The sequence below is a fragment of the Oryctolagus cuniculus genome, chromosome 13 (genome assembly GCF_964237555.1).
Source record: "Oryctolagus cuniculus chromosome 13, mOryCun1.1, whole genome shotgun sequence".
NCBI lineage: Eukaryota > Metazoa > Chordata > Mammalia > Lagomorpha > Leporidae > Oryctolagus > Oryctolagus cuniculus.
The window spans coordinates 23,075,747-23,101,217 of record NC_091444.1 but is presented as its reverse complement, the minus strand read 5'-3'; the positions used below and the strand labels follow the sequence as shown (position 1 = coordinate 23,101,217).

Below are 25,471 nucleotides of genomic sequence, written 5' to 3'. Positions count from 1 at the left end.
AGAAAAAGATAATTTAGTTTGGTGTAAAATTTTTTTGAAATCTCTGCGGAGTTCTTCTATGACACTCAGTGTGCTTGAATGTTTTAAAGATCCCCTTTATCTTTATGGTGATAAAAGTTATCACCATAACTTTTCTTTCTATTTTTTCCATGAAGTTTTGTTAAGACTTATTTATTTTGAAAATCAGAGTTTGAGAGAGAAAGAGAGAGAGAGAGAGAGAGAGGCCTTCCATCCTCTGGTTCACTCCCCAGATAGCCACAACAGCCAGTGCTGGACCAGGCCAAAGCCAAGAGCCAGGAACTTCATCCGGGTCTCCCACATGGGTGTCAGGGGCCCAAGCACTTGGACCATCTTCCGCCGCTTTCCCAGGTGCATTAGCAAGGAGCTGGATTGGAAGTGGAGCAGCCAGGACTTGAACCAGCACCCATATGGGATGGCAGAGGCACATGACCCGGCTTTACCCACTGCACTGCAGCACTGGCCCCTCCATGAATTTTCTGAGGTCTCCTTAGACAACAGTGACTGGGGGGAAAATCTGAGTGTGGGCCTTTCTTTCTAGGAATGTGAAACTCAGAATCCGAAATTCAGTGTTCCGGGCTATTCACTGCTGCATGATGGCGGGGGTGATGGGGCTGGCTGCGACCTGCCGAGGGCTTGTGCCATGTCTTGTCTTGATTCTTCTTTTCCGACTCTGGTGGTCACACCTGGCCCAAGTGGACAGCGCTGTAGCAAGCAGTGGTGTGCACCTGCATGTCAATATTCTGCTGTACTTTACTTAAAGCAGGGTGCTTATTTATGTTTACCTGAGCTGAGGGACTTTGCTCTCTGCAAGCCTCGTCCCCAGGCAGGGCCCTGCCTTCTCTGCCAGCCACTGCATGTCTGGCTTAAACTCTCCCAGACTTCCCTGGGCCACTGCTCTGCACCTCCTCAAACAAGACTGAATCCAGGTCCCTGGGGCAGGGTCTGTCTCGCCTAACTTGCCCCCTCCCACCCCACCGTCCATCACACCCAAGGAAGCCCCGGCACGGTGCTAGGTACTCCACAGAGCAGTCGGAAAGGAGACGAGGGGGGCCGGGCACAGAGAGGGCGAGCTTAATGGCCTGTCCCTATAGAACACGCAGTCGGAGGCAGGAAGAAATTCTTCTGCTATCATTCCTGTCTTTCTTTCTCCCCTAATTAGGAGAATCCGTGAGTTCAGGTCTGTTGGGGTTTGTAGGGCACGGATGCAATCAAGGGGAAGGCAGACTTTGGCGTTTTGCTCGCCCGGCTCCCTGTGGACTCCCACAAAGACTGCTGCCTTGCTCTCTCTCAGGGGTGGGGGCCGTTCGTGTTGCGCCCAATTATCCCATTATTCTGAAAGGCAGGCGTGGCCGCCGACGTGGAGTTGTGCTGGCAGAGGGGACGTCAGCTGGTGGCGATTCGCGTGTGTTGGCAACTTTTTTCCTCTGGGCCAACCCTTCTTGTTAAACACACACACACACACACACACACACACATACCCTGTGAAAGGGGAGAACAGAGCTCATTAGGACAATTGTTGATGATAATCATGACAACAATTACAACAAGCCATCCTTTGTAAGAGAAAGTCACTCCTGACCCTCAGTAGGGCTGAAGCTTGGAGATGCTGTGCCCGACTCCTGATGGATCCCATGGCATCCCCCTGAAGCAGGGGCCCTGGCTGCCTGGCTGGCTGAAGATGGAGAGGGAAGAGACCCTGGGCCTGCCACCTCCTGGCGTCTAATGTACGGGCTTGCCCAGGTCCATCACTTTCTCCTCCGGAGAGGAGAGCAAAACTCAGGAACGCAGACGTCACAGTCTGACTACATCACACACTACCTGCGTGGCCCATCCTTTGCCTTTCTGAGCGTCAGTTCTGCATCTGCAAAATGGGCTGATAATGCCTACCTTGTAAGATTAGAGTCGTGAGGGCTGGCGCCGTGGCTCAATAGGCTAATCCTCCACCTTGCGGTGCCAGCACACCGGGTTCTAGTCCCGGTCAGGGTGCCGGATTCTGTCCCGGTTGCCCCTCTTCCAGGCCAGCTCTCTGCTATGGCCAGGGAGTGCAGTGGAGGATGGCCCAGGTGCTTGGGCCCTGCACCCCATGGGAGACCAGGAAAAGCACCTGGATCCTGGCTCCTGCCATCGGATCAGCGCGGTGCGCCGGCTGCAGCGGCGGCCATTGGAGGGTGAACCAACGGCAAAGGAAGACCTTTCTCTCTCTGTCTCTCTCTCTCACTGTCCACTCTGCCTGTCAAAAAAAAATAATAATAATAATAAAAAAAAAGATTAGAGTCGTGAGGATTAGCATTAGCTCAGGGTGGGCACTTGATACAATTTTTAAAAAAACATGTATTTATTTGAAAGGCAGGGTTGCAGAGACAGAGATCATCCATCAGCTGGGTCATGTTTCAAATGGCCACAACAGCCAGAACTGGGCCAGGCAGAAGCCAGGAGCCTGGAACACCATCCAGGTCTCCCATGTGGGTGGCAGGGACCCAAAGACTTAACACACATCAGCAGGGAGCTGGATTGGAGGTAGAACAGCCAGGACTCTTAGCAGAGCTCCAATGGGACACCAGCGTTGCAGGCAGTGGCTTAACCTGCCACACCTCAACACCAGCCTGACGTGATACACTTTAACACTTATGATTGTTTTGTGAGAGTTACTGGCAACTGAAGGGAAGGGATGATTTTGTCTAAGTGAAGAAATTTGGGCAAAATAATCTCTTTGCTACTGGGTCTTGGAGTTTCTGATCTCAAAGGAATCAGTTGCACTGGTTTTGTGCAGTCATATCCATCCCAACCCAGAGGGCCTTAGGCCAGTCCACCTGTGAGACACAGAACCTTTGGGAAGTCCTGGAAGCCCAGCTCCCACTGAAATTCCGAGGGCCACTGTCACCTGCAGCAGGCTGGATATCAAACCTAGGGAGATCCGTGACTTGGCCAAGTCAGGGGCTGCCTGGATGGTGAGGGCTGTGGAACAGGAAAGGACCCCAAAGTGCATCTTCAAAATGTATCTCAGCCGGCGAGAGTCAGGGTTGTTGTAACTGCCATGCAACTGAGGGGTGTTTCCTACGGCACCCCTACCCTTCTCTTCCTGCTTGGGAGGGTGTGTGTGTGTGTGTGTGTGTGGACTGCCTAGCAATGACAGCCAGCTGCCCATACACGTGCTTTGTGCTTCCAATTGGGAAGAGAGCTAGCCAGGATCCCTCTTGCTCTTTAGAATCTCCCCATGGAGCACTGAGAATGGAGGTTAGGGTGGGGCTGGACAATGCAATCACCCCATAAACAAAGGGGATTGGGGGGGGGCAGCTGTGTCTCTGAAAACCAAACCAGAGAATGAACTTTGGTTGCAACAATTGGGAAGCAAGATTTCCTCTGGTTGGAACTTGGGGCTTTTCAGACAACCTCACTGTGATCCGGATGAGCACCAAGCAAAAGCCCTTTTGCAGTGTCTTGCGAATTTTGCAAGGTATGCAAGGCAAAGGGCATTATTTCCACATCATAGATGAAGAAACTAAGGCAGCTGAGACACTGCCAAGGATTGCATGACTAAATGGCCAGAGTCTCATTTTTTGGAAATGTTTTTAGAAGAGAATCTTCCTTTCAACAAGAGAGGAAGACCATTTTTCAGAGCCACAGTGCAAAGCACAGGGAAGCAGCAAAGTCCTGAGCTTTGGCCAGGACCTGACCCAGCTTCCACCTTCCAAGCCTGAAGCCCAGTAGTCCAGACTCTCTGCCCCCCACCACAGCAAAGTTTCCAGGGCCCCCACGGTTGGGGGCTGCCGTTGCCTGGGCTGCATGGACAATATTCTCTTCCCAGAGGGTTGCAGGATGGCCGCAAGGGCAGGAAGCGAGGCTGAGGCATGCAGGGACACAAGCTCTGCTCGTGGGAGGCTCCGTGAGAAAGGAGTGAAATCCTGCCTTGTCTGATTTGGAGCCTTAACAGGTTTGCTGCTGTTGAAAGTACCCAGGAAAGTGGGATTGGTGAAGGCGGCAGAGGGGAGGAGAGAGCAGGGTGATGCCTTTAGGTGGTGCTGAGAATCCCGGAGCAGGTGCGCCGTCCCAGCCAGGGTCCCAGGCTCCAGCCCCCTTGCCAGGCTGAGAACCCACCCAAGCACTCCGCTCTCTCTCCTCCATTCACAGGACTTGACCCGCACACTCACGTCTGCCTTGTCACACCAACCCCTTTGTGCCCAACAATGTGGGGGGTGGAGGAGGCGGCTTCTCCACCACTGTGGCTACCGGGCAGTGTCTGTGGGGCCAAGGCGAGGTGCAGTGTGGTGGAAAGAAGCACCCCCCCACAAAGGCGACACTCTCCTGCCTCTCAGGGTGGCCAGGCCAGAACAGATCTATCAGGACAAGTGAGGAAAGAGAGATCGAGCTGGTGGTGGCATCGGCTGTCTCAGTCTCCGAACCTGACACAAGCCTGGCCACGGCCGATGCACCACCCATAGCTCACCATTGAGGCTGGCAAGCAGGAGCCACTTGCCCTCCCACCACGGCCCCCCAGGCTCAGCCCCCAGCCCACTCAAGGCTCCCTGAACGTATGCACACGCACACACCAGCAGGCGGCCTGCCCACGCTAAGCACTGACGCCTTGCTACTCCCCACCTCTGAAGAGAGCAGACTTGATGCTTCCAGCCTGCCAAAGTGTGGCAAGCTTCCAGCACCAAAAATACCTCCCGCGATCCGAGGGGCTACCGTACTGGCATCTTATCTGTGGGGCTGGAGCTGCTGCTGTGACAGAGAGGGCTTCCCTGGGAGGCAGCCATTTGCCCATTTGGTTCTCCAGGTGGCAGAGCCTCAGCGCTCGCTTTGCAGGGTCAGGGCAGGCGACTCCCGGGCTGAGAAGTGCAGCCTGCAGCAGCTCGGCCGGCTTTGCCTTGCTCAAGAGAAAGACCATTTCTCATCAGACAGCTGCAGTTCCATTCGAGAATGCCGTGGCTCCACGCATCCCCACTCCTCCTGTCCTCCTGCCAGAGTCGCCCAGCTACTAGCGAGTAAAGAACAGATCCAGGCAGCGGACTAACAACTCAGCCGCCACCGGTGGTCTGCCTAGGCTGAGGTTCCGACACCATGCTCGGAAGAGGAGGCTGCCTGGAGGAGGTGACGGCAGGAAGGCTAGCAAGGAGAACCGTCCTGAGCTTGCTCTGATTTTCCAAAGATGAAGATTTGGCATAAGACAGATGTTTCCCCATTCACTCACACACTCAATTGATTATGAATTGTGTAGTATTCGCCCACGTTGGGCTGAATTGCAGCTGGCCCTCGTGATGGAGATGAGGCACTGGCCAAGGACTGGTCAGTCCCCAGGGTTTGACATTATCTGAACAAGATGAGGAAGACTACTAGAGGGTCGAACAGATGCAAGAAAACTTGAGTTTGGCAGACATAGACGAATTTCAGAGCGTGTAGTCTGTGAGATTAGCTTTTTTTTTTTTTAACTAGGTGCTGGGAGTGGGTATCTAGCTTTGCGTTTAAGAGAATGGTAAAGATGACCGATCATGTCCTAGACATCTGAGCACCTAGGTTTGCTTCCCAGCTCCAACTCCTGACTCCAGCTTCCTGCTGATGCAGATCCTGGAACACAGCAGGGACAGCTCGAGTCATTGGGTTCCTGCCACCCAGGAACTGGACTGAGACTGGATTGAGTCCCCAGCTCCTGGCTTCTACCCTGGCCCAGTCCTGGCTGGTTGGGGCATTTGGGGAGGAAACTAGCAGATAAGAGTACTTCCCACCCGTTCTGAAATAAAAAGTTGTGGTGTGCTGAAGTGGTAATTCTGTACCATATATAGTCCCATTAAAGGAAGAGAGCTCATAAATGTGAACTTAATATCTGCGGAATAAATGAATGAATACGTGCCCGGTGATCAAAAAGGGATTATCTGAGCATCTTTAAAGACCAGAGGCTCACTATCTCAGAGGATGTTATATCAAAATACAAACCAAGAACCGGAATTCGCTTAATTCCCAAAGTATATGATTATAATTACGTGTTTTACTAAGATCCGTATTTCTTCTAGCCTATTAACACTAAGAGTAACAGTGCCTCCATGTTAATGATATTGTTAATTCTCCAAATACTTTTACATACATCTGTTTTAATTCCCTCAGCTCTCTGGAGAGTGAGGGTAGACATTTCCAGGCAGATAACCAGAGACCTCAAGGAGTTAGGGAGCCTCCACCAGGGTGCCTGCCAGTGGAATGGGTCAGCGCGCCCACATCCTGTCCAGGGGGAAGGCGGAGAGTGGGTGGCACTGTGCCCCACATCTGTGCAGTGCTCTCTTGTCTGTGAGCTGCGTTCCTCCTTCCTTCCTCTCCCTTCTCCCCCTTTATTCTGGAAGGGGAGAGAAAAACTGGGGTGACACCTGGGGTGTATGGGGGAGTCTGTTTCATTTTATGCTTCCTTGCTCTTCATTCTAGAATTTATCTCTGATCCCACAAGGATGGGGAGTAATATCAGAAAATTATTCAAATTGTACTGGAACCTGCCTAACAGGTGATTCAGTTGCGGCATGGGGAGCTGCTGTGACCTCTCTCTCCCAGAGTCACTCTGCACTTGACTTAGGACCTGAGGAGTCTAAGTTTCAGCTGTGAGCTTGACCAATCAGATATTGCCAACCCTCACGCTGGTGGCCTTATGGGTAGCTGACCAGACTGAGGCTCCACACATGGAACAAATGGAATAATGTTCCAGAATCTTCTAGCATCTTCTTTATGAATAGAACTTTGTATATCACTGATGGCCTTTATTTAAAAAAAATATTATCTATTTTTTACTTTAAAGGCAGAGAGAGAGAGAGAGACTGACAGAAAGAAATCTTCTGTCCACAGGATCACTTCCCAGATGCCAGCAGCAGCTGGGGCTGGGCCAGACATAAGCTCAATCCCAGTGTCCTGTGTAGGTAGCAGGGACCCAACTACTTGAGCATCTGCTGCCTCGAAGGCTATACTCAGCAGAAAGCTGGACTCAGGGGCAGAGCCAGGACTGAGACCCGGACACTCTGACATGGGATGAAGAAGCTCTAAGCCGTTTTACCGGCTGTGTCAAACATCTCCCGCCCCCGCATCTTCTTAAAATCACCTACATAAATAATTTCAGCTTAGAATCAGTTCACCCAAAGATAAACATGATCTACTTAATAATAAAGGGTCAATATGACGATGGCCTGCGGTGTTACCAACAATAACTGCTTAAAAAGTTCAAAGCAAGAAGCAGGGACAGGTGGCATCTTCGTGACCCCACAGGACTCAATCAGGAGCAGTCTACAAAAGTTACAGGGACGCACCTTTTATTTAATTAGGATGCACTTTTGAAGCCAAAAGCTCAGCGCTGCCTATGTTGGAGCGGAATCTAGACTCCCGCAACTCTGTAAGGCCGGAGGGCCCTTGGACCAGGTGACGGCTGAGTTCCAGCCTCCGCCGCCCCCACCCTGGCCTCGGTGCTCTGAATTCCGCGCGGCGCTCTTAGGGTTTCCGGAGGGACACTTTGGGGTCTTCTATTTATACCACTGAGCACCGCGGCCACGAGGGGGCAGTAGAGGAGGCCGCTCGGAGCACCCGGACGTGTGGAGTAAACTCGCGTGCGCTCTCACGGCGAAGAGACCACGCAGATCCCGCGACCTCGCTGGGGTCCAGCTCGCAGGCCCCACGGGAGAGCCGCGCCCCGGGGATGCGGGGACACGGCCACGGGACGGCGCGCCGGCGGTGGCCGGCGGGGCCCCGACGTGTGATTGCCACTGGAATCCAGAAACCTGTGCTCTCAGGTTATTCAAATAAGTTATCTTAACCGCCAGCGCTCTGTTTCCCCCTGCCAGGCGGGCTCCCGGGGCCCGAATCAAACGAGCTCCCTCCCGCGTCCCCACCGCCCCCATCCTAGGCGGGACTTGCCGGAAGCCCTGGGTCCCTGACCCAGCCGGAAGCTTGGGATTGAGAAAGCGGCGCTCTTCCTCGCAGGCTGAAAATAATCATTAATAGCAACAACTTCAAACCTCACCCGAGAGCCCGTTGGCTTTCTGAAATCCAAAGACGGAAATGTGCACCCCCATGCCCCCCCCCCACACGCCCGGAGACCCGTGTCTCAGCCGCCTCGGCCGCGGTCTGCTCCTTCCGACTCGCCCCTCACTCCAATCCAAGATCATAGGGCGGCGCGCAGGACGCGCGCGGCGACAGGTGATGCCCTCACCCGCTCTGGCCTGCGCTCCCGAAGGCTGAGCCGCCGGGGCTCGCCCAGGCCCCGACCCGCCTCCCCAGGCCCCGGCGGCGTCTCCGGCCCCCTCCCGCCCCCCAGAAGGTGGCCGGCGGGTCCGCGCTGCGCCGGGCACCGGGCAGGCTCCGGTGCCAACCCTGCTCCTCCTTTGTTGACAGCTCGCGCAGGGGGAAGTCCGTGCGGGCGGGGCCGGGGGCAGGGGGCCGGCGGCGGCGGCGGGCGGTGCCAGCGGCGGGCGCGGCCCCAGCCCGGGCGGGCGCGGCGGCAGCGAGCGGGTTAAGGCGCGCGGCCTCTATGATAATGAGCTGCGCGGTAATATAGGGAGGCCGGCGCCGAGGGCTCGCCGCCGCCGCCGCCGCCGCCGCCGCGGGAGCCCGAGCTGCCGGGCGCAGCGGGTCCGCGCCAGACTGGAGCGGGAGGGCGGCGGAGCGCAGTCGCCGGGGACCTGGCAACCCGGAGCGCCGGCGATCGGCAGAGAGACCCCGCGAGCAGGGCAGCGGCCAGGAGCGCGGGCGCCCAGAGAGCGGAGCGCAGCCCGGAATCTGAGCTCCGGAGAGCCGGGCTCCCGGAGGAAATGGGGCTGTGAACGACCCGGCGAGCCAGAAGGGAAGGAAGCGCCGCGGTGGCTGATGTCAGAGGAGCCCGGAAAGTGGCGCTGGAAAAATCTGAAGACAGCCGGGGGCTCTGCTGCTTGCCCGGGAGGGACCTCGCCGGCCACCCCCACACGCCCCCTGGGCGGCAGCCACCGGCCGGGCTGCCGCGGGGCGACGGAGGACGGAGGGACGCGCGGAGCCGACGCCGAGGGGCCACTCCAGGAATACAGATAAGTGGCTGCCGGCTGGACGTGGGTCTTAATGCATTCGGACTCCATGTGGATCTGGTCGTCCCCGTGATTCGGAGCTGCGGGCAGGAGAGGGGCGCGCGCAGCCCTCGGCAGCCGGCGGCCGAGGCACACGGAACAGGCACGGAAGGGCAGACCGACGTCGCCGAGCTGGGTAAGCGGCGGCGCGGCCGGGCGCCCTCCGCCCTCTCCCCAAACGCGCGCACGCCCCCACGGGCGGCTCCTCCCGCGCCCGGCCTCTCCCGGGTCCCGGCCCCAGGCGCCCGGGCTCGGCCGCGGTGGGCGAGTCTCCGCGCGCGGGCTCGGCTACTTTGGCTACCGGAACGCGGCGTGCGCGCGAGTGCAGTGGACTCGCAGCCGCCGCCGCCGCTGCCCGCCGGGCTTCCCCGCCGGCCGCCGGCTACTGCCTAGCCCGGGACTGCGGGTGGCGGCAGCGCTCCGTGGCGCGCCTGCCTGCACCGAGCACCTGCTGGCACGCTGCGGCTTTGGGGAGCCTGGGGTGGGAGGGAGGGCGCGGCGAGGTTGCCCCGAGAGCTGGAACCCAGGCAGGGCCTCCGGGGCGCGAGCAAGACCAGCCCCCGGCCACTGTGGCCCGAGATCCATGTGGGGGCGTTCACTCCGGTGCCAGAGTCCCTGGCGGCCGCTGGCCCTTCCTTCGCGATCAGGGACTTGGAATCAGGGGCAGAGGAATGCATCAGTGGCGCGAGTTGGGGAAGGCCCAGAGAGCGAGTGCAAGGCTCCGAATGAGGGGGTCGTGCTTCAGCGTAGCCCCCAGTGGGAGCGCTAGGCTGGAAGCGGGAGTTTGCCTCGGGTTGGAGTAGCCTGCGAACCATTTGCGACTGCCTCCCTCGGTGTGTTCTGGCTTGCCCCACCCCACAAGTGATGTAGAGGTCCTAGAAAATCCTGGCCCCTTCTTACCCACCCCACAGGTAGTTTCTGTAAACGTTCATCACGGTCTAGACGGCCACAGGGAGTCACCGGAAACTGCCATTCCAGGGCGCTGAAAAAAAAAAATGTCCACCTGTTTGGCACGACCCTTGCCCTAGGAGCTGCCTGTGCAAACAGAACTCAGCTCCCGGGAAAGGAACAGGGGAGATAATGGGGGAGGGGAACCGGGTAGCGGACTTGGGATTCCAGGTCAGTTAACGGTCCAAAATTGAGAACCCCCAAGAACTGGCTATGGGAATATGCTCTGGTCTCCTGGAGGGACCCCAGACTCTAGGGAATGTGGCACTGGTCGTGGGTTTGCAGGGACCTAAGGCAGGATGAGCTGGGGTCAGGTTGCTGTAGCTCCTTCGTCTGAAGGCAGCCACAGACATTTGGGGTGGGTTACTCCCCCCAGTACTCAGGAGCAGAGGAGACAACGGGTGTATGGGCGACACAGCTGAGTCCCCGGGCTGGGCGCCGGTGCGCGCTTGCGGAGCCGGTGTCGGGTTCAGCTCTCCCCTCCCCACACAATAGCAGACTCCTGTCTCGCTGGGCTGCTTTCCCAGACCTTGAAACTTCACTCTTCCCTCTGGGCTGGCTTTGGGTTCTGGGGCCTTCCTCTGAGCGCCGACAGAAGAGACAGCCCTGGCGGGGGGAATTCAGCTTTTCCTAATTGAAATGCACAACTGTTGTGTGATCACCCCAGAAAGCTCTGGAGTTGCTGGCAGCCCCCTCGCCTCTGACCTCCAGGCAAGAAGAGAGAAGAATTCATTAACTTTCCCCTCTCTACACGGTGCACCTTTTGAACCAATCACCTGTGATCTCCTGCAGCAGCCTGCAGGGGTAGGAGGCTGAGGACAGAGGGGAGGGACCTCAGGATCAGGGTGGACTCTGCCCAGACACCCTAGGGACGGGGCTGCCTTCCTGTCCCCTTCTTCCACCTGGCGTTACCACCTCTGTTACCTCCAACTCGCCCTGCTCCAGAACTTGGCCCTGCTGCGGCCAGCCAGCATTACCTAGAGCCAGTCCCCACTGTCGCACAACCCATCCTTTTCAGGGACCAGCCATTCAAAAAGGGAGGGCAATGCACACGGCCCTCTGCTCCCTCACTGTCCCCTGCAAATTGCATTAGGACGGGGGCAAATTGGCTTGCAGAGCAGTTGAATGCCGTTTGGAGCCATGTGGAGGGGCGTAGTTGCGGAGAAGCTGTAGGGTCTGGAAGAGTAAAGGTCCATGTCCAGGGCGCAGAGTCCGGCCAGGCGAATCCACGCTGGCCTTTCTCTTTGCAGGGTGGAAGGGGTCTCTCACAGCCTGGAACCAGGCCTCTGAGCCCCATTCGGAACGGAGAGTAAATGGTGAGGTTGCCCGTCCATGGGCCAAAGGCATGTCATTGCAAGGCTGGCTCCCATGTCACAGCTGGCCCGCCACCACCCCTGTCTCTGGAACACCAGGGAACTTTCGCCCTCCCACTCTCTTGACCATCAGAAGCTGCAGAGGTGGATGTAAAAGTTCACCATCTGTTTTCCAGAAGTCCGCGCTCAAAATGAGGTTAAAAAGAAAACCGGTAACGAACAGCCCCTTCTCCGCGAGCTCCCTTTCTCGCGAACAAATACTTCTGATTATTCAGCTGATGTTTATTTCATGGGCATGGTGGACGCAAACGCGGGAGCGGGAGGGGAAACGGGTGACAATGGTTAAACGGACGAGGCAGCCGCCGGCAGCAGCCCGGACGCACCCGTTCAGGTACCGTGGAATATTTATGGCGCTGGAGTTGTCGCTGTTCGGGGCCTCACAGTCTCTGTCCTACCACGTTTTCTATGATTGCTTCCCCAAGATATAATTTGGTGTGGGGGAGGCAATCCGTGTCTCCAACATCACCCCCCCTACACACACCCCCAGCTGTCTTCCTGCATTGCCACACAGCTGTCTCCGCATACACAGACTGGGGCACAAATGGAGACCAGCAGCTCAAGCCAGCCCCCCACCCCACCCCCATTCTGATCATAAAGAGACTGGAGCATTGTGTTACAGTCTGTTAACTAGAAATAATTCAGGACTGTCCATAGGGAAACTGGTAGGAACAGGCTTCGAGGTGCTGGGTTTTACAGCTCATGTGCACGCCATGCCCCCCACCCCCACCCTCACCCTGGGCAGTCTGTTATCAATTCATTATATGTGAATATTCTGTCCTCCCCTTCACATATGCTCAGTTCAAACAATGATGAATGGAACCATTCCCTTATGGGAAACAGTTTTTTCACTTAGTTACAAAGATTTCATGCCTGATTAGAGTAAATGAGGGCTGGGTGTGTGTCCACTTCTTTTCTGGTCATTTCTAAAGGTGAGCCCTGCAGAGACAGAGAGAAAGGGGTCAAACAGCTGGTCCCAAGATGCTCGCCCGCAGGGGTGGCGGTGAGAGGGGATACCCCTCCCTCCTCGGCTTAGCCCCAGGCTCCCTGGGCCCCCTCCCCTGGCATCTGGGCATATGGAACCTCTTTATCTAGCTCTGCACTGCTCCATCTGGAATTCGAGGGAAGAAATAGAGGCGAGAAAGTTCTTTGTTGGGGAGCAGGGTCCCTATTGGGGAAGGGAGTGGGGAGAGCCCGGTTTGGGCCGGAGCACTGCTCAAGTTCCAGCTCCTGCAGTTGGTTAACCATTAACCCCTGCCCTGCCCTGGCCGTATCTCCGCCTGCTTGAAAGCATATCTCTGGGAAACCCAGAGAGCCAGCAGGTGTTCCCCCCTGTCCTTCCCAGTCCCAGGCATGGGCCCTGGCCCCACCTACCTCTTTCCCTCCCTCTCCTCCCCACCCCCAACCCCAGACACTCTGCTCACCCCATGCCAGCTGTCCCTTCACCCTGGCAGGCACTGTCAGTTGTCTGAGTGGCTGGGAGGCCCAGGAGCAGGCAGGCTGGTGGGAAGGACTGATGGAGTGGCACCAGCTGGTTTCACTCCGAGCTCAGGTACACACAGCTTCAAAGGCCGGAGTGTGCTTCCTGGGGGGAGGAGGGGGGGTTCTTCTGCAGCAGCCCTAGTCTTCCCAGGGCTTCTCTCTGGCTCCAGTTCCTGGGTCCCTGTGCTGACCTTCTGGGCTCAGGCCATTTGAGCCTAGGTCTTTCCCAAGCATCTTGAGCTAGGCAGACTCCTGGCATTTAGAACCTCAGAGAAGACCCGCAGGTGCACCAAAGTGCAGCTCCGGATGCAGGAGCTGGCACACACGTGGCCGGGCGGAAGTCGAGATGTAGACAAAGTCTCGGATAAACAGAGAGCGGCAGGGAGACAGAGCGGGAAGATAAAGGCAGGGAGGCCGGCAAGGACAAGCCGAGCCCCAGCACGGAGGGAAAGCTGGAGAACAGAGCCACCAAGGCTCCGCTGGCCTGGGGCGGCTCTGGGCTCCACGGGGACGCCGCAGTATCAGGTTCTCTCCACTAGAGGGGACTCGTGAGAATCAGGCTGGGCTGAAACAGTGGCTTTTGTGCTTTTGGTGTTTTTTTGTTTTTTTTTTTTTTTTTTTTGGGGGGGGGGGAAATAGCTGAGATGCATTAGAAATTGCCAGCTGTCACTACCCAGAGACCGCAAGTGGTGGGGTCCTATTGCTCAGGGACCTCCGGGCCCCCGTCTGCCTGCAGGGGCTGGGAAGGCGCCCGCAGCCTTAAGCCCTGTGAGCAGGGTCTTGGGCCGCTCCGGAGAGGCCTGCCCAGACAGGACAGGACGCCTGCCCTGGGGTGGGAGGGCGGCAGGCCGGGGCCTTCTCAACTTAGCGGGCGGTCCAGCCCACTGGCTTTTCTCGGTCAGCAGCAGAGGTTCAGCCCATCCCCAAGGCGCCTTCCCAGGCCCTCCCGGTGTCCGTAAGGGCAGATTTTCCAGGCACTCTCAGGTGGTGGCAAAACTGCTCCCGAGGAGACTTTTTGTAAAGAAGGGCTTTGCGAGACGGAGCGCGTGGCAACGTTGTATCACTGATTTAATCTCTGTCTTCATACTCTCTGTGGGAGCCTTTCTCTGAATTATAATTCCCCTTTTCATTTCAGTAGAGGACAATATTGAGAGAGAGAGAGAGAGGGAGGGAGAGAGGGAGAGAGAGAGATCGAGGGAGCACAGAGTCCAGAGGCCTTTCTCATCCAAGGAGATAATAAGTGTCCGCCGTTGGAATGAAAAAATCCGGAAGCAGGGGGCCTGACATGCTGTGTGCCCTGATGCTCAAACTCCATCTCCACTTGGCTCCAGTTTACCTGGGGGTCGAGGAGCGGGGAGGGAGGACAGAGAAAAGAAAGAAGAAAAACAAGATAAATGTATCATGTTATGAAAGTTTAATCCCGCTTTTCCTTGGCTAAAATTACTTTCAGGATGAGTGATAAAAGGCAGCGGAGTCGCCCTTGGAAAGTTCAACTTGACTTTGAGAAGGAAGGGGGGGGATCCTGGGGGTTTAGAGTGAGAGCTGCAGACGTTTCTCTCCCCTCTGTGACCCTCCTCCTCCACACATATGCCTGCCTGCACACACACGCACTCACACACACACACACGCACACACATGCACACACACGCACACACACGCCTTCTCTCAAGCACTTCTCAGCCTCCTCTGAGCAATTATACTCCCAGGCTCTCTCTTTTTATGTTTAAACAGCCTCTTGCTTGCTGGCTTGCTCGCTCGCTTGCTCGCTCTCTCCACCTCAGTTTCGTGTGTGGGTATGGAGGGGTTGAGAGAGGGGCGAGAACCTCTGAATGACCCCACCTCTTGCTCCCCACACTGAGAGCAGGCATCGGAATCCGCTGGAGTTTAAACACAGAGGGCTTGCGCGCACTTGTAGAGCTGCTAGCACAGGATGGCGCAGGAAGAGACGGGACACTGCGGGGAGTGACAGGTGCATGAGCCGAGTCCCCGCAGTGCCTGTGGGAGGAGGCAGCCTGGACTCTGACTGGGGGCTCAGTGGAAGCCAGGGCAGGGAGCTCCTCAAAGCTTCTCTCCCAGGCCATGGGTGGTACAGGGCTCCGGGAGAGAGACTCGGGGGCCTGAGGACTTCGCAGCTCTGGGGCCCTACCTGGCCAGCCCCTCAGCACCACCCCTGCCCAAGTTCTAGTTCCCCCGCCCCGCCCCCACCCCATGCTGTTCTCCTTCGTGGACTTGGGATGGGTAACACCAATGGTGCGTTGTTTCCCTCTTAGTCAACATCGGGTACACCCCAGGGTACCTGATCCCCAGGGCTTCCCGCAGTGTATTCTGTGTACATTGCATCCCCTTCCGGTGCAGTGTGCTTAGTCAGGAAGCGTTATTACTCACCCCGTCCCTAGGTCCCTCGCATGGAAGTGCCCTGCTGTTACCGGATTGAACTCATGAGGAGCTGGGAGAGAAAATTCACATTTGACCTCTGCTCCCTGGCCGGGCAGGGGTGGCCACTCTGTGGGCCACCTCCGCCCTCCTTTTTGCTACCTGGAGAAGGATCTGAACTTTGGAGAATTAGGCAGTGTGTGTGGCTGCATGTCTGGAGAGAAGGCGTTTGCACACACACACACACACACACACACCCACACCTTGTGAAGCTCTGTCAGATCTTCTCTGTGTCTGGCGCCTTCCCTACCTCCAGCCACTGCTCCTGCTCTAGCGGTGGGACAGGGGCTGCAGGGAAGGAAGTGCAGGCCCCATGCCTCCTGCACATCTCCCAGGGGCACACAGTTCACGCCCAGCGTGAGCAAGCACCTTCCAGAGACAGCCTACAACTGCTGTGTGACTGAGCAGGCTCAGTATCTCGGAGCAGGAGGCCAGGCCCGGGGTTCCTCCCTACAAGGCAGCGAGGAAGGGCTGTGTACAAAAACAGGCAGGAGGACCAGGGACAGACAAGTGGCAAGAGGGGATGTGGCTGCTTTGAAGTCGTTTCCTGCTTCATGAAAGCGAAAGGCCTCTGCAGGGCTGGGTAAATATTGCGTTGACCTCTGACCTCCCACCTCCCCCCAGCCGCTCCCCCAGCTTCTCATTTTCCCCTCCAGAGGAACAAAGCTACCTGGAGGAGGAGAGCCTATTTTCTGAATGTCATGGAAAACACACAGGGCTCTTAGGTGGAGCCCAGCCCAGGGCCAGGCAGGAAGACCAGATCCCTTTCCTGGCCTGAGTTAGCAAAGGGCACCAGGCCTCTGCGAGGAGCCAGGCCCCCTGAGATGTCCCAGTGCCCTGATGAGATGACCGGCCTGTGCCCCCCCTCTCCCCCACTGCTGTTGCCATCTCCTTCATTCTCTGCAGGATTAAAACCCACGCCTCCAGAGTGGCGGCGGCTGCAAGGCCAGCTCCCCTCTGAGGTTGATCAGGAAATGGAGCAAATCCCAGTCCACCGACCCACTCCGGGTGAGCCGCAGGCTGTCAAGCATCCAGCTTCCTGGGCCTGGGGGCTTGGGGAAGGAAATGACACCTGGGGCTTGAGATGTGGGCCCTGCTTCCAGGGTCAGAACAGATGGTCAGGTGTCAAAGACCAGGGCAACTGCCTCAGGAATAAAGGGCTTCCCTTCACACTGCAGCTCTTGCCACTTCCTGAAAGATTTCTCACCTGTTGGTCAGTGCTCACAGGAGAGGGGCAGGAGGGAGCCACCAGACACTCCAGCAGAACTGGCCTCTGCCTCTGAGCCAGCACCTCAGTTCTCCTCTCTGTACAATGGGGATGCATATGTCTTGTGACTGCCCCAGTGCCTTTGTTTCTGGAACCACGCATAGGAAGATGGGGGTGGGGGAGTGAGAAAGGTGCAGATCACTATGAACATGGGAAGCTCTTCCAAAATGTAGAGCAGGAATTAAAACCAAGCTAGGACTGTTCTTTCTCCCTCTGTCTCTCACTGAATATTTTGGAATTTTCTGAGAGAAGTAAGATTCTATTTAGAGAACTTCTGTGTGCTAAGGTAGCAAGGCCAGAAGGCTCCGTGGAGCCTGGAAACAGGAAAGCTGATGGTGACCTTGGCAATGAGGCCACAGGCAGGGCTCATGGTTGAGTGTTTAACCAGGGAGGTTGGAATTTGAATTCTGGATTTGCTGGATTGGGGTTTGGCTAAGTTGGTATTGCTCTGGGTGTCAGCCACCCCTGGCCAGGAAGAGGCCAGTCTCTTGGGCCCCCAACACTCTAGGGCTCATAGCACCCCTGAAAGGAGGCTTCGGAGCAAGGGCAGGGAGAGGGCAGGCACAGTGTGAAAAATAATCACAGGAGCCCAAGCCAGCCCCTGGGGTGCAGGGGTTGGCACTTCGGCCGTTGCTGTGGTTGACATGGCAGATGTGCGGGGACAAGCCTTGGCTGTCTGCTGGGGATCAGGACCTCTGTCATGGCCCCCCTGCAGAGCATGGGGAGGTGGCTGGGAGGGGGGCGTCCCTGTACATCCACCAGCACCGTCCAGGGGCCTGCTGGGGAAAATGTGATCTTAAAAAACCAAATGAAATGACAAAAGAAATAGTTGTTCCCGTAGAACACGTAGGAGTGGTTCCTGAGTATTTGATAGCTGGTTTTGCCCAGGCCCAAATAATAGATGTGAAACCCACGTCCAGACTGGGAGAGTGGATGGTCTTGAGTCACACAGCGAGTCACCACTCACTGTTCTCTGCTTCGCCGCGAGGTTGGCTGGGCCCAGCGTCATCGGGCATGCTCTCCTCCTGTCTGAGCTGCCTCCTCTGGCCAGCCTCTGGCTCCCCCGTCGTGTGCCCCACGTCGCTCTTTCTTGGGTCTGGGCTGAGGTGCATCTCACGATGAAGCAGTGTCCCCCTGAGAACTGACCTGTCATCCTCTCTGCCCATCTGCAGGCCCTCGGCGCGTCCCCCCTGTCCCTCGGTCACGCTGGGCAGTGCGGTGCAGCAAGGCCCCCCTCTTTCTCATAGCTCCAAGCAGCTTTCCTCCATCCACAGCAAGCCTTGCTATTTGCACAGTCAATGGCTCTGGCAAGGCCAAGCCGCCCCTCCCTCCCCGAGAGGCACTGTGGGCACTGTTTGTGTTTCGGTCTCTATAGACTCAGCATTCACAACTTGAAGAGGCTGAGACAATGACCCGAGCAGCTGCCTGCAGACTGTGCTGGCTGGGAGGCGCCCAGAGCTCCCGACTCTCAGGAAGCTGCTGGGAGCCAGAGGCAGGGAGAGCTGGGCCAGCCAGAGTTTGTGCACCGCGCACCTGTCAGCTTTCCCAGGCAGCCGTGGGCTGGTCCAGAGGGAATGAGGGGCACACCATTGCAGGCCACCTGACTGGCTCCTGTGGCACTTCCCCAGCATTGCTGGCCAGGCTTTCCACCAGCTGTGCAATCCCTGGGGGGAAGGGACGGCGCTGGCTTCAGGGTGGCAGCCACTTTCTCGTCTGTTAGAAGAAAGTAAAGGAGTTTGCAGCTGGCACCGCCTAACCTCGAACGAGTGTTTTGTAGAGTACCTGCTGCATACTGAGGACGATGGGAGGGAGCAAGTTGCCGTCCAGGCTCTCAGAGAGCTTGCTGTGTGGCCAGGGAGTCGGGGTGTGCACACCAAGCCTACTCACACCGGCCACTATGGGCATAGCAGAAGGAGGGCAGAGCAGAGCCTGGGAGGGGCCATCTAGGGAAGGAGGGAGCTTTGTGTCATCTGTGTCATCTGGGGAATTCAAGCAGAGGTTGGGAGGGTTTCCCACTGGAGCAGAGACCTCCACCCACATCTCATCCGCTAAGCTTGAGTGCCCCTCGCTGGGAACTCAGTGGAAGGCAGGGCTGTGTGAGTGTCAGGTCCATACAAATGACCTGCAGCCCCGGCCTTAATTCCCAAGGAGGTGGAGTCCGGTCTCACACTGCTACCCCTGTGGCTGGCCTCAGAGCAGGGTGCCAGGAAGGCTAGCCTGGGATTAGCCCCGCTCTCCCCTGGAGCCTGAATTCTCCCGATCGCGTTAAAATTAGCACTCCCGCTACAAGCCAGGGCAGACCCTCTGAAGGGAGATTTGGTCAGCTCTCAGCTCACACAGCTCTAACTTCTAATCATTGTCATAAGCAGGACGGAAGCAGCTGCTCACTCCAGTCTATTATCAGCTTGGTTGGAGACAGAGAAATTTAAATGACAGTAAGATGCTTAGCAAAGAAACGAAAAGTCAGTGTTAAAAATAAAGAAAACAAGACAGCTTGTTTCATCGAAATAGAAGGGTTATTAAACAGCCCTGAATTAATCAGTGATCTGCCATGGCTGGGGATTGAAGAGCAGCGAGGCCAGGGCTGAGTGCTAGGAGCAGAGGGGTGGGGGAGAGGAAGCCAGGCCAGGTAGGAGACACCCCGTCTCCCATCTCCCGGGCTGGCTGCAGGGACTGGGGCAGTGCTGCCATGTTCAGGGGGCAGCTGGCAGCTGGCTTTCGCCCCCGTGCCCCCTCCCCAACCGAGTAGGGCAGTTTGGGGAGGGGGGCTTTGGCACGCCAGCCTCTTTCCCTGCAGATTTGAGCTTCTGGACTACTGCCATCTGCCACCACCTGTGCCAGCCCCTGGGGCCCCTCCCCCGCCCCCCTTCCCACCAGCCAGACCTGGCTCCCAGCCCAGCCGCTTCTAGCCTCAGGTCTTCTCCCTCAACTTGCACAGGGTTCCCCAGGCCCTCGACTGGGCTTGCAAGCTCCTTAGTCCCCGACCCAGTGCCCCGAGAGTGATAACAGCATATCCTCAAGCATGATTCAGGGTGGCCTCTGGAGTAGGGACTCTCTCCTTGGAGCTATCGGGGTGGCCCCTGTGGCTCCAGGCAGCAGAGAAGCAAGGGTGATATGTGGAACCATGGGAGCCCCAGGCCTTGTCTCACCTCCACATCTGGGATTTTAGCCAAAATGTGGATCCATAAATATACCTAAGTCTTCTCACCTGTAACATGGGATGCTGAGGTCACTGTGGACCTCGCAGGCTTGCTCGGTGACATCTGTTAAATTCTTAGGGACCTTTCAAATCGCTGCACAAAGGCTAGTTCGTGGGTCAGTGGGGTCCCTTGGAGATGCAGGAGCACACGCCACGGGAAAGGTGCTGCAGAGGAGGCAGAACGTGTCTGGTGCAGGGAGGGGGCGGAGAGCACAGCAGCACACATCTGGCCAGGGCCTGGGCGTGACCGTCCGTGTTGGAGCATTTGCTTTGCTCTTTGACCTCAGCATTCTTTCTCCCCAGCCTGTGCCGCCCCTGCCCCTCCGCCCCAGCCAGCCCTCTCGGTTCCCCCCTGGCTGTTTACCCTTTTCCAGGCGTCTCTCTCACACCCCATTCATCATGATGGGGGGGTGCGGAGTCTCACTCAGGGAGTTCTTTTCATCTCCACCCCAGCGGGATGGGGCCTGTCATCCGCCTGCTTCCTACAGCACATTCTTCCCCGGCTCAGCCCCTCTGATAATTGTGCCCTTCACTTTCCCTCCCAGGAGCCTGGGGGTGCTTGATGTCCACCTGGAGCTGAGGGGCCCACCGGCCTCCGTGTCTGTGTCTCCTGCCCCTCACTAAGGAGCTGGGGTCTCGGTGTCCTGCAGGCCGAGTGCACGGGCATTTTGGCACAGCCAGGACCCTGAGTTTGCACGTGGCGCTGGTATCCGGCTGCGTGGCCCAGCCCCTGCTGGGCGTGTGTGAGTGTGAACATGCCTGTTACTCAAGAGACGCTGCACGACAGTGCCGGATCTGCTCTGCAAGAGCTGGGCGTCTCAGACAAAGAGAGGCAAAGAATAGAAATCGAAGGTGGGAAGGTACAGGGTGAGGACACTGCCTCCTTTATGAGACGAGACAGAGTTAGGGTTTTGCATGGCAAGGCTGGCTGTCAGTTCCGAAAAGCTCCAGATACCAGGGGAGGCAGGGTGCATGAGGGAGGAAGAGGAATGCTTTCCTGAACCCGGGACAGACCCTATATGGGAAAAGCCCAGAGCATGTGGGGCACCAGCTGCTGGAGCCGAGACCCACAGCCCCTCCTCCCCGTGGCTCCAGCTCTGCTCCCTCCTTTCCTGCCACAGGTGCCGGGCACACTTCAGCAAGAGCTCAAGTGGCCCTTAACTCACTCTCAGCCCATGAGAGGAGGTGGGAAGGTGACTTGGACACCATGGGGGGCTACTGGGGACCCCAGGTCAGAGCAGTGGGGAAGGTGGGACCTGTAGCAATAGGTCCCTTCGGGCTGGGTGTCCCGAGCTGGGCACTCGGTCACTGCATTGTGTAGTGACCACCCCTCTCCTGAGCTAGAATAGAGTTCAAGTTTGTCACCGTCTTCGCGGTCAGCTCAGGCTGCCAAGGAGATGATGCCCTTGTACACTGTTTCTGCAAAACCAGGAGCAAGAGTTACTGGTGTTTGCTCTGAAATTAGAGCGTTTACAAAACAATTTCACATCCAATGCCCTGTAGATTCCCACCACAACCTCGGGGACTGTCATTTCACAGCTGAGGAAAGGGAGGCTCCAAAAAGGTGAGCACACAGGTTCAAGTTCACTGCACTTGTAGTAAGTGGTGGTGGCAGGAGATTGGAGCCCACAGCTCCACAGCCCTGTCCCTGCTGCCTGCAGAGTCCCCGGAATGCCTTGACCCTCCTCTGCGAAAGGACCATGTTCTGACTTTCCCCGCCCACTCTGTTTTTGACCACGTGATGTGGCCATCGGAGGCTTTCCTGATCTGCTGTGGCTGTGGAGCACCCCTGGTCAGCATTTTCCTGCACGAGTCTGGAATGTACCTTCTTCAACGACACGGCGGGAATCTTCCCATTCTACCCCATCTTCCCCCTCCACCCTTTGCGCCGAGCCAGTGACATTTGCTCTCTACCCAGTGAGTCCAAAATAAATAACTGCCAGCATCTTTCCCAAAGCGTTCACCCTCATCACCACCTTCACAAAATCAGTTTTGTCAAAGCCCTGGGCCATGCCAGCTCAAGGCATTCCTTAGGGCAGATGGGCAGCTGCAGGGCCAGGCGAGGAAGCTGGTGAGCACTCTGGACCCCCTTCCTGCTGCTCCCTGCAATCAGATTGAGCACATTACTGAGGGCCAGTCACCAAGTAAGGCTTGCAAGGGATGCTAGGAAGCATGGGGTACTGTTCCTGCCCTCAGAGAGCCTCCAGTGCAATGGGGAAATCAAATACAGCCACATAAAGAAAGCATGCTACCATGTCAGTGCTTTGGGGCAGAGTAAGGTGACTGGGAGCAGAGAGGCCCTGGAGACCTGATGAGGCTTGGAAGAATGGGCAGAGCTTGACTAGACTAAGAAGAAAGTCCAGAGAGACATTCGAGGGGGAGGGACCACACGGGAAGCTGCAGGGAGATTTCGGAACTCAACAGTAAACCAGTGTGTGGGAGAGGCGGGCAGTGAGCCTGGAAAAGATGCAGCAAGAGCCCGCTTGGGAAGGACTTGAACTTGGGCACTTGGCATCCTCCAGCTGCCCGGGCAATGGAAAGGAGCCGTAGGAGGAGCTTCACAGGTGACATCGCACTTTGTCCGTGTGCTTAGTAAAGTTTGACAAGCGGCACAGAGAAGAGGCAGTGCAAGCGCCCCTTCCCAGGACGCCGATGGCTGAATTGTAGCTGCCAGTGGCCTGCACCAGGGTCTGTCTCACAGGAAGGCCTGCATGTGTCAGGCATCATTTTTGGGGGAGGCAGCGCCAGGCTTCCAAGGAAAGTGGTCCATTGTGGGGAACCTTGGCTTCTGGAAACAGACGGTGTTAGAGATGCAGCCCCACCGGGCGTTAACGGTTGAAGCATCTGGGATGGGGAATGCTCCTTGTCCCCAGAACCACTTGGTGGCTGCTGTGTGAGGCAGACTGGAAGGGGGGCCTGCAAGAGGAAGCAGGAAGCGCTCTCACCTGGCGTCTCCTGGGGGCCAGAGGAGAGAGAGGAGAACAGCCTCCCTGGCAAGAGAGCGGGGGTTCAGGGTCAGCGGTGGACTGGGCGTTGAGACAAGCGCCTGGAGCTTTGTTTGGGATTTTGCTCAGCGCGCCTTTGTTTCTGGCTTTCCCTGCCACGAGTGTGAACTGGAGCTGTGTCATTATTCTTTGAAAGCATCATGTTTAATGGCAGCATAATATGCCATTATGTGGAGTGACTGTGATTTCTTTAACCATTTAGTTGGGCTTTTTTTTTTTTAAACCTGCACTCCTGCCCCATTTTAATCTCAAAAGAATCCCTGGCTGTCCCTTAGGAAGGAGGGGATGACAAGGCAGAAGACACAATTCCAGGCTCTTTGGAAAGGTCACTGGGGATTGCTTTGAAAGGGGACCACCAGCTGCAGTCTCCTGCCTCTGCCGAGACCGAACCTGGGCACTGATGACCACAGCTCCTGCCAGCCCCCACCAGCCCGGTTCCATCACCCAAGCAAACGGTCAGCTCGGGATAGATGCAGATGAGGCTGTGGAGCCTCAACTCTTGACCCTTAAAATACAGTCCTCGCTAAGTCTCCCTGAACATTCTGGTGAGTTTTCCCAGACTGGCAATATGAGGATCTGGCAAAAAAAAAAAAAAAAGTACATTTTACAAATCTAGGCAGTGTGGGAGAGTGGGGAGGAGTGTGGGGCTCGGGAGTCACTGTTTCCTGCCTGGATGATGCTAGCCTTTTCCCACCTTCCAAGGGCTCAGTGTTTCCACCTGTGCAATGGGGCTAATCCCATCCAGGCGTCACGGTCACCCACACGGATCCAGAGCCTCTCGTACAGCTGGCCGTGTGGCGGGCAATTCCTAAGCAGTGACAGCAGCTCCCTGTTACTGGTTTAGTAATGGAAGCCGCGGTGACGGTGGGGCTCACGGCCCTCAGGGCTGAGCCCCATCCCACTTTTATCCTTTCTCCTGCCTGTGGAAGGAACCCAGGAGCTGCTTTTCCTGTCCGTTCCTCCCATGGTGTTACGAAGACAGCAGCTCCACCGCTGTAGCGGTTACACAGGGTCCTGCTCAGAGGCAGGGGAGGGATGGGGGCGCCTTTCTCAGATCCCCTTCTTGCAGATGGCGGGCACCTCCCCAGGCCTGCTCCCCACAGCCTCAGGGCCCTGCAGATTTGCAGAAATTCTTTCTGCCCAGGGGAAGGTGGCCACGGCAGGGCTGTGCTCCCCCTGGGACCTCCCCCAAAGGGGGTTGAAGAGGGCAGAGCCTCAGGAAGCCTGGGGGGCGGGAGGCAGCTGCTTGAAATTGATGGCTCCTGTAGTTTGGTTTGCACCATGCGGCTCTCTCAGCTCTGCCCGGGTGGTGACCTTTAGATAATAAAGGGAATTCTGGGAGATTCCTGACAGGCCCATGACATATGGGGTGGGGCTGCAGGGTCACACGGTGTATCTCCTTGCCCCCAGCCCCAGGGTAATGAATCTTGTTTTGACTTTGCAAAGCCAGTGCCCCAGAGAGGAGCAGAGCTACTCCCACCACCCCGACCAGGCAGCCCTTGGGAGGGACAAGTGTGTGCCTCCGAACCTTTTATCATGGGGGGATAACTGCGAGCTTTGCAGCTCTGAGAGTAGCCGACAAACACTGCATGCTTTGCTGGGACCCTGGGAGACCGGAGAAGGGAGGAGGGGGAGACAGCAGAAGGCGCTCCTTGCGTCAAGAGCAGTGGTCCCAGGACAGGGCCCAGGGCCAGTGCGGGTGCTGGGGTGGGGAGCCTGGAGGGCCTCTCCCCGGGCGTCAGGAGCAGCCCATCAGGGCTGGGAGGCTGGCACCTGACCAGTATTCACTGTCCAGAAAGGTCAGGACCCGCTGTGCATGGAGAGCAGGCAGCAGCGAATCCCTTCCCATCCTGAAGCCGGGAAGCACAGAGCAAGTGGGTTTCAAAGCCAAACGACGCACACATTGCCGCCCTGGGCTCGCACAGAACTGCGACCGGCCGGGTCTCCGAGATTCTGGGCCCTGGGACTGCTCATGGTGCATACACTCCTTTCCTTTCCAAGATCAACTCCCGAGCCACAAAGTCAGGGGCCGTCACTGCTCCCGGCTGCCTGGCTTGCCAGGGCTGCTGTCACACGGGGTCACAGATGAGTGTTGTCAACAGTAGACTTTACTTCCTTGCCTTCTGAAGGCTGGGAAGTCCCGGATCCTGGTGATGGCAGGGTGGGAGCGAAGCGCCTGTTGGGCCCAGGCCTCTCTCCTGGGCTTGTTGATGGCCATCTTCTCCCCAAGGGCATTTGCATCATCTTCCCTCTGTGGGTGTCAGCCTCTGGCCCCCGAGCCCCAAGCCGTGGATTGCGCTGGCCCACCTTAGTGCCTACATCCTGACACGTGGTAGGGACCATTCTGAGGTGCTGAGGGCTAGGACTTCAACACGGGGTTGCTGAGGGGACTCGATTCAACCCCAACACCTGCCATCCTGCCTCTTGCCAGTAGCTGGCCCCACACCTGTGCCCTGTCACCATGCCTCTGTCCACTGTGGGGGAGGCAGAGTGCCCGTCACTGTTGTGCATGAACTTAGGGAGGGGGGTGCAGGGGCCTTTGCCAGGGCACCGCCAAGAGCTCCGCTCAGCTGTAGCACAGAGCCCCTCCCTGCTCACCCCCTGTCACGGGGACTCCTCCCTCGGGCCTCACCGGGACTCACTGGAGGTTGTCACCCAGCGCTGCCCTGACAGACCCTGGTGGGGGTGCAGTC

The 25,471-nt window shown here is 57.2% G+C and overlaps 1 protein-coding gene across 2 annotated transcripts in view; it reads left to right on the top strand.

Moving 5' to 3' along the window:
• Nucleotides 1-8,583: 8,583 nt before the first annotated feature.
• Nucleotides 8,584-25,471, top strand: part of PLXNA2 (plexin A2) — a 205,678-nt gene continuing 188,790 nt past the window's right edge. The window contains exon 1 of one of the 2 annotated variants that reach the window (XM_051821302.2): nucleotides 8,584-9,210. The gene's annotated coding sequence lies outside the window, so the exon portion shown is untranslated. The remainder of the gene's footprint in view (nucleotides 9,211-25,471) is intronic. The other variant, XR_011381262.1, reaches the window with a different exon arrangement.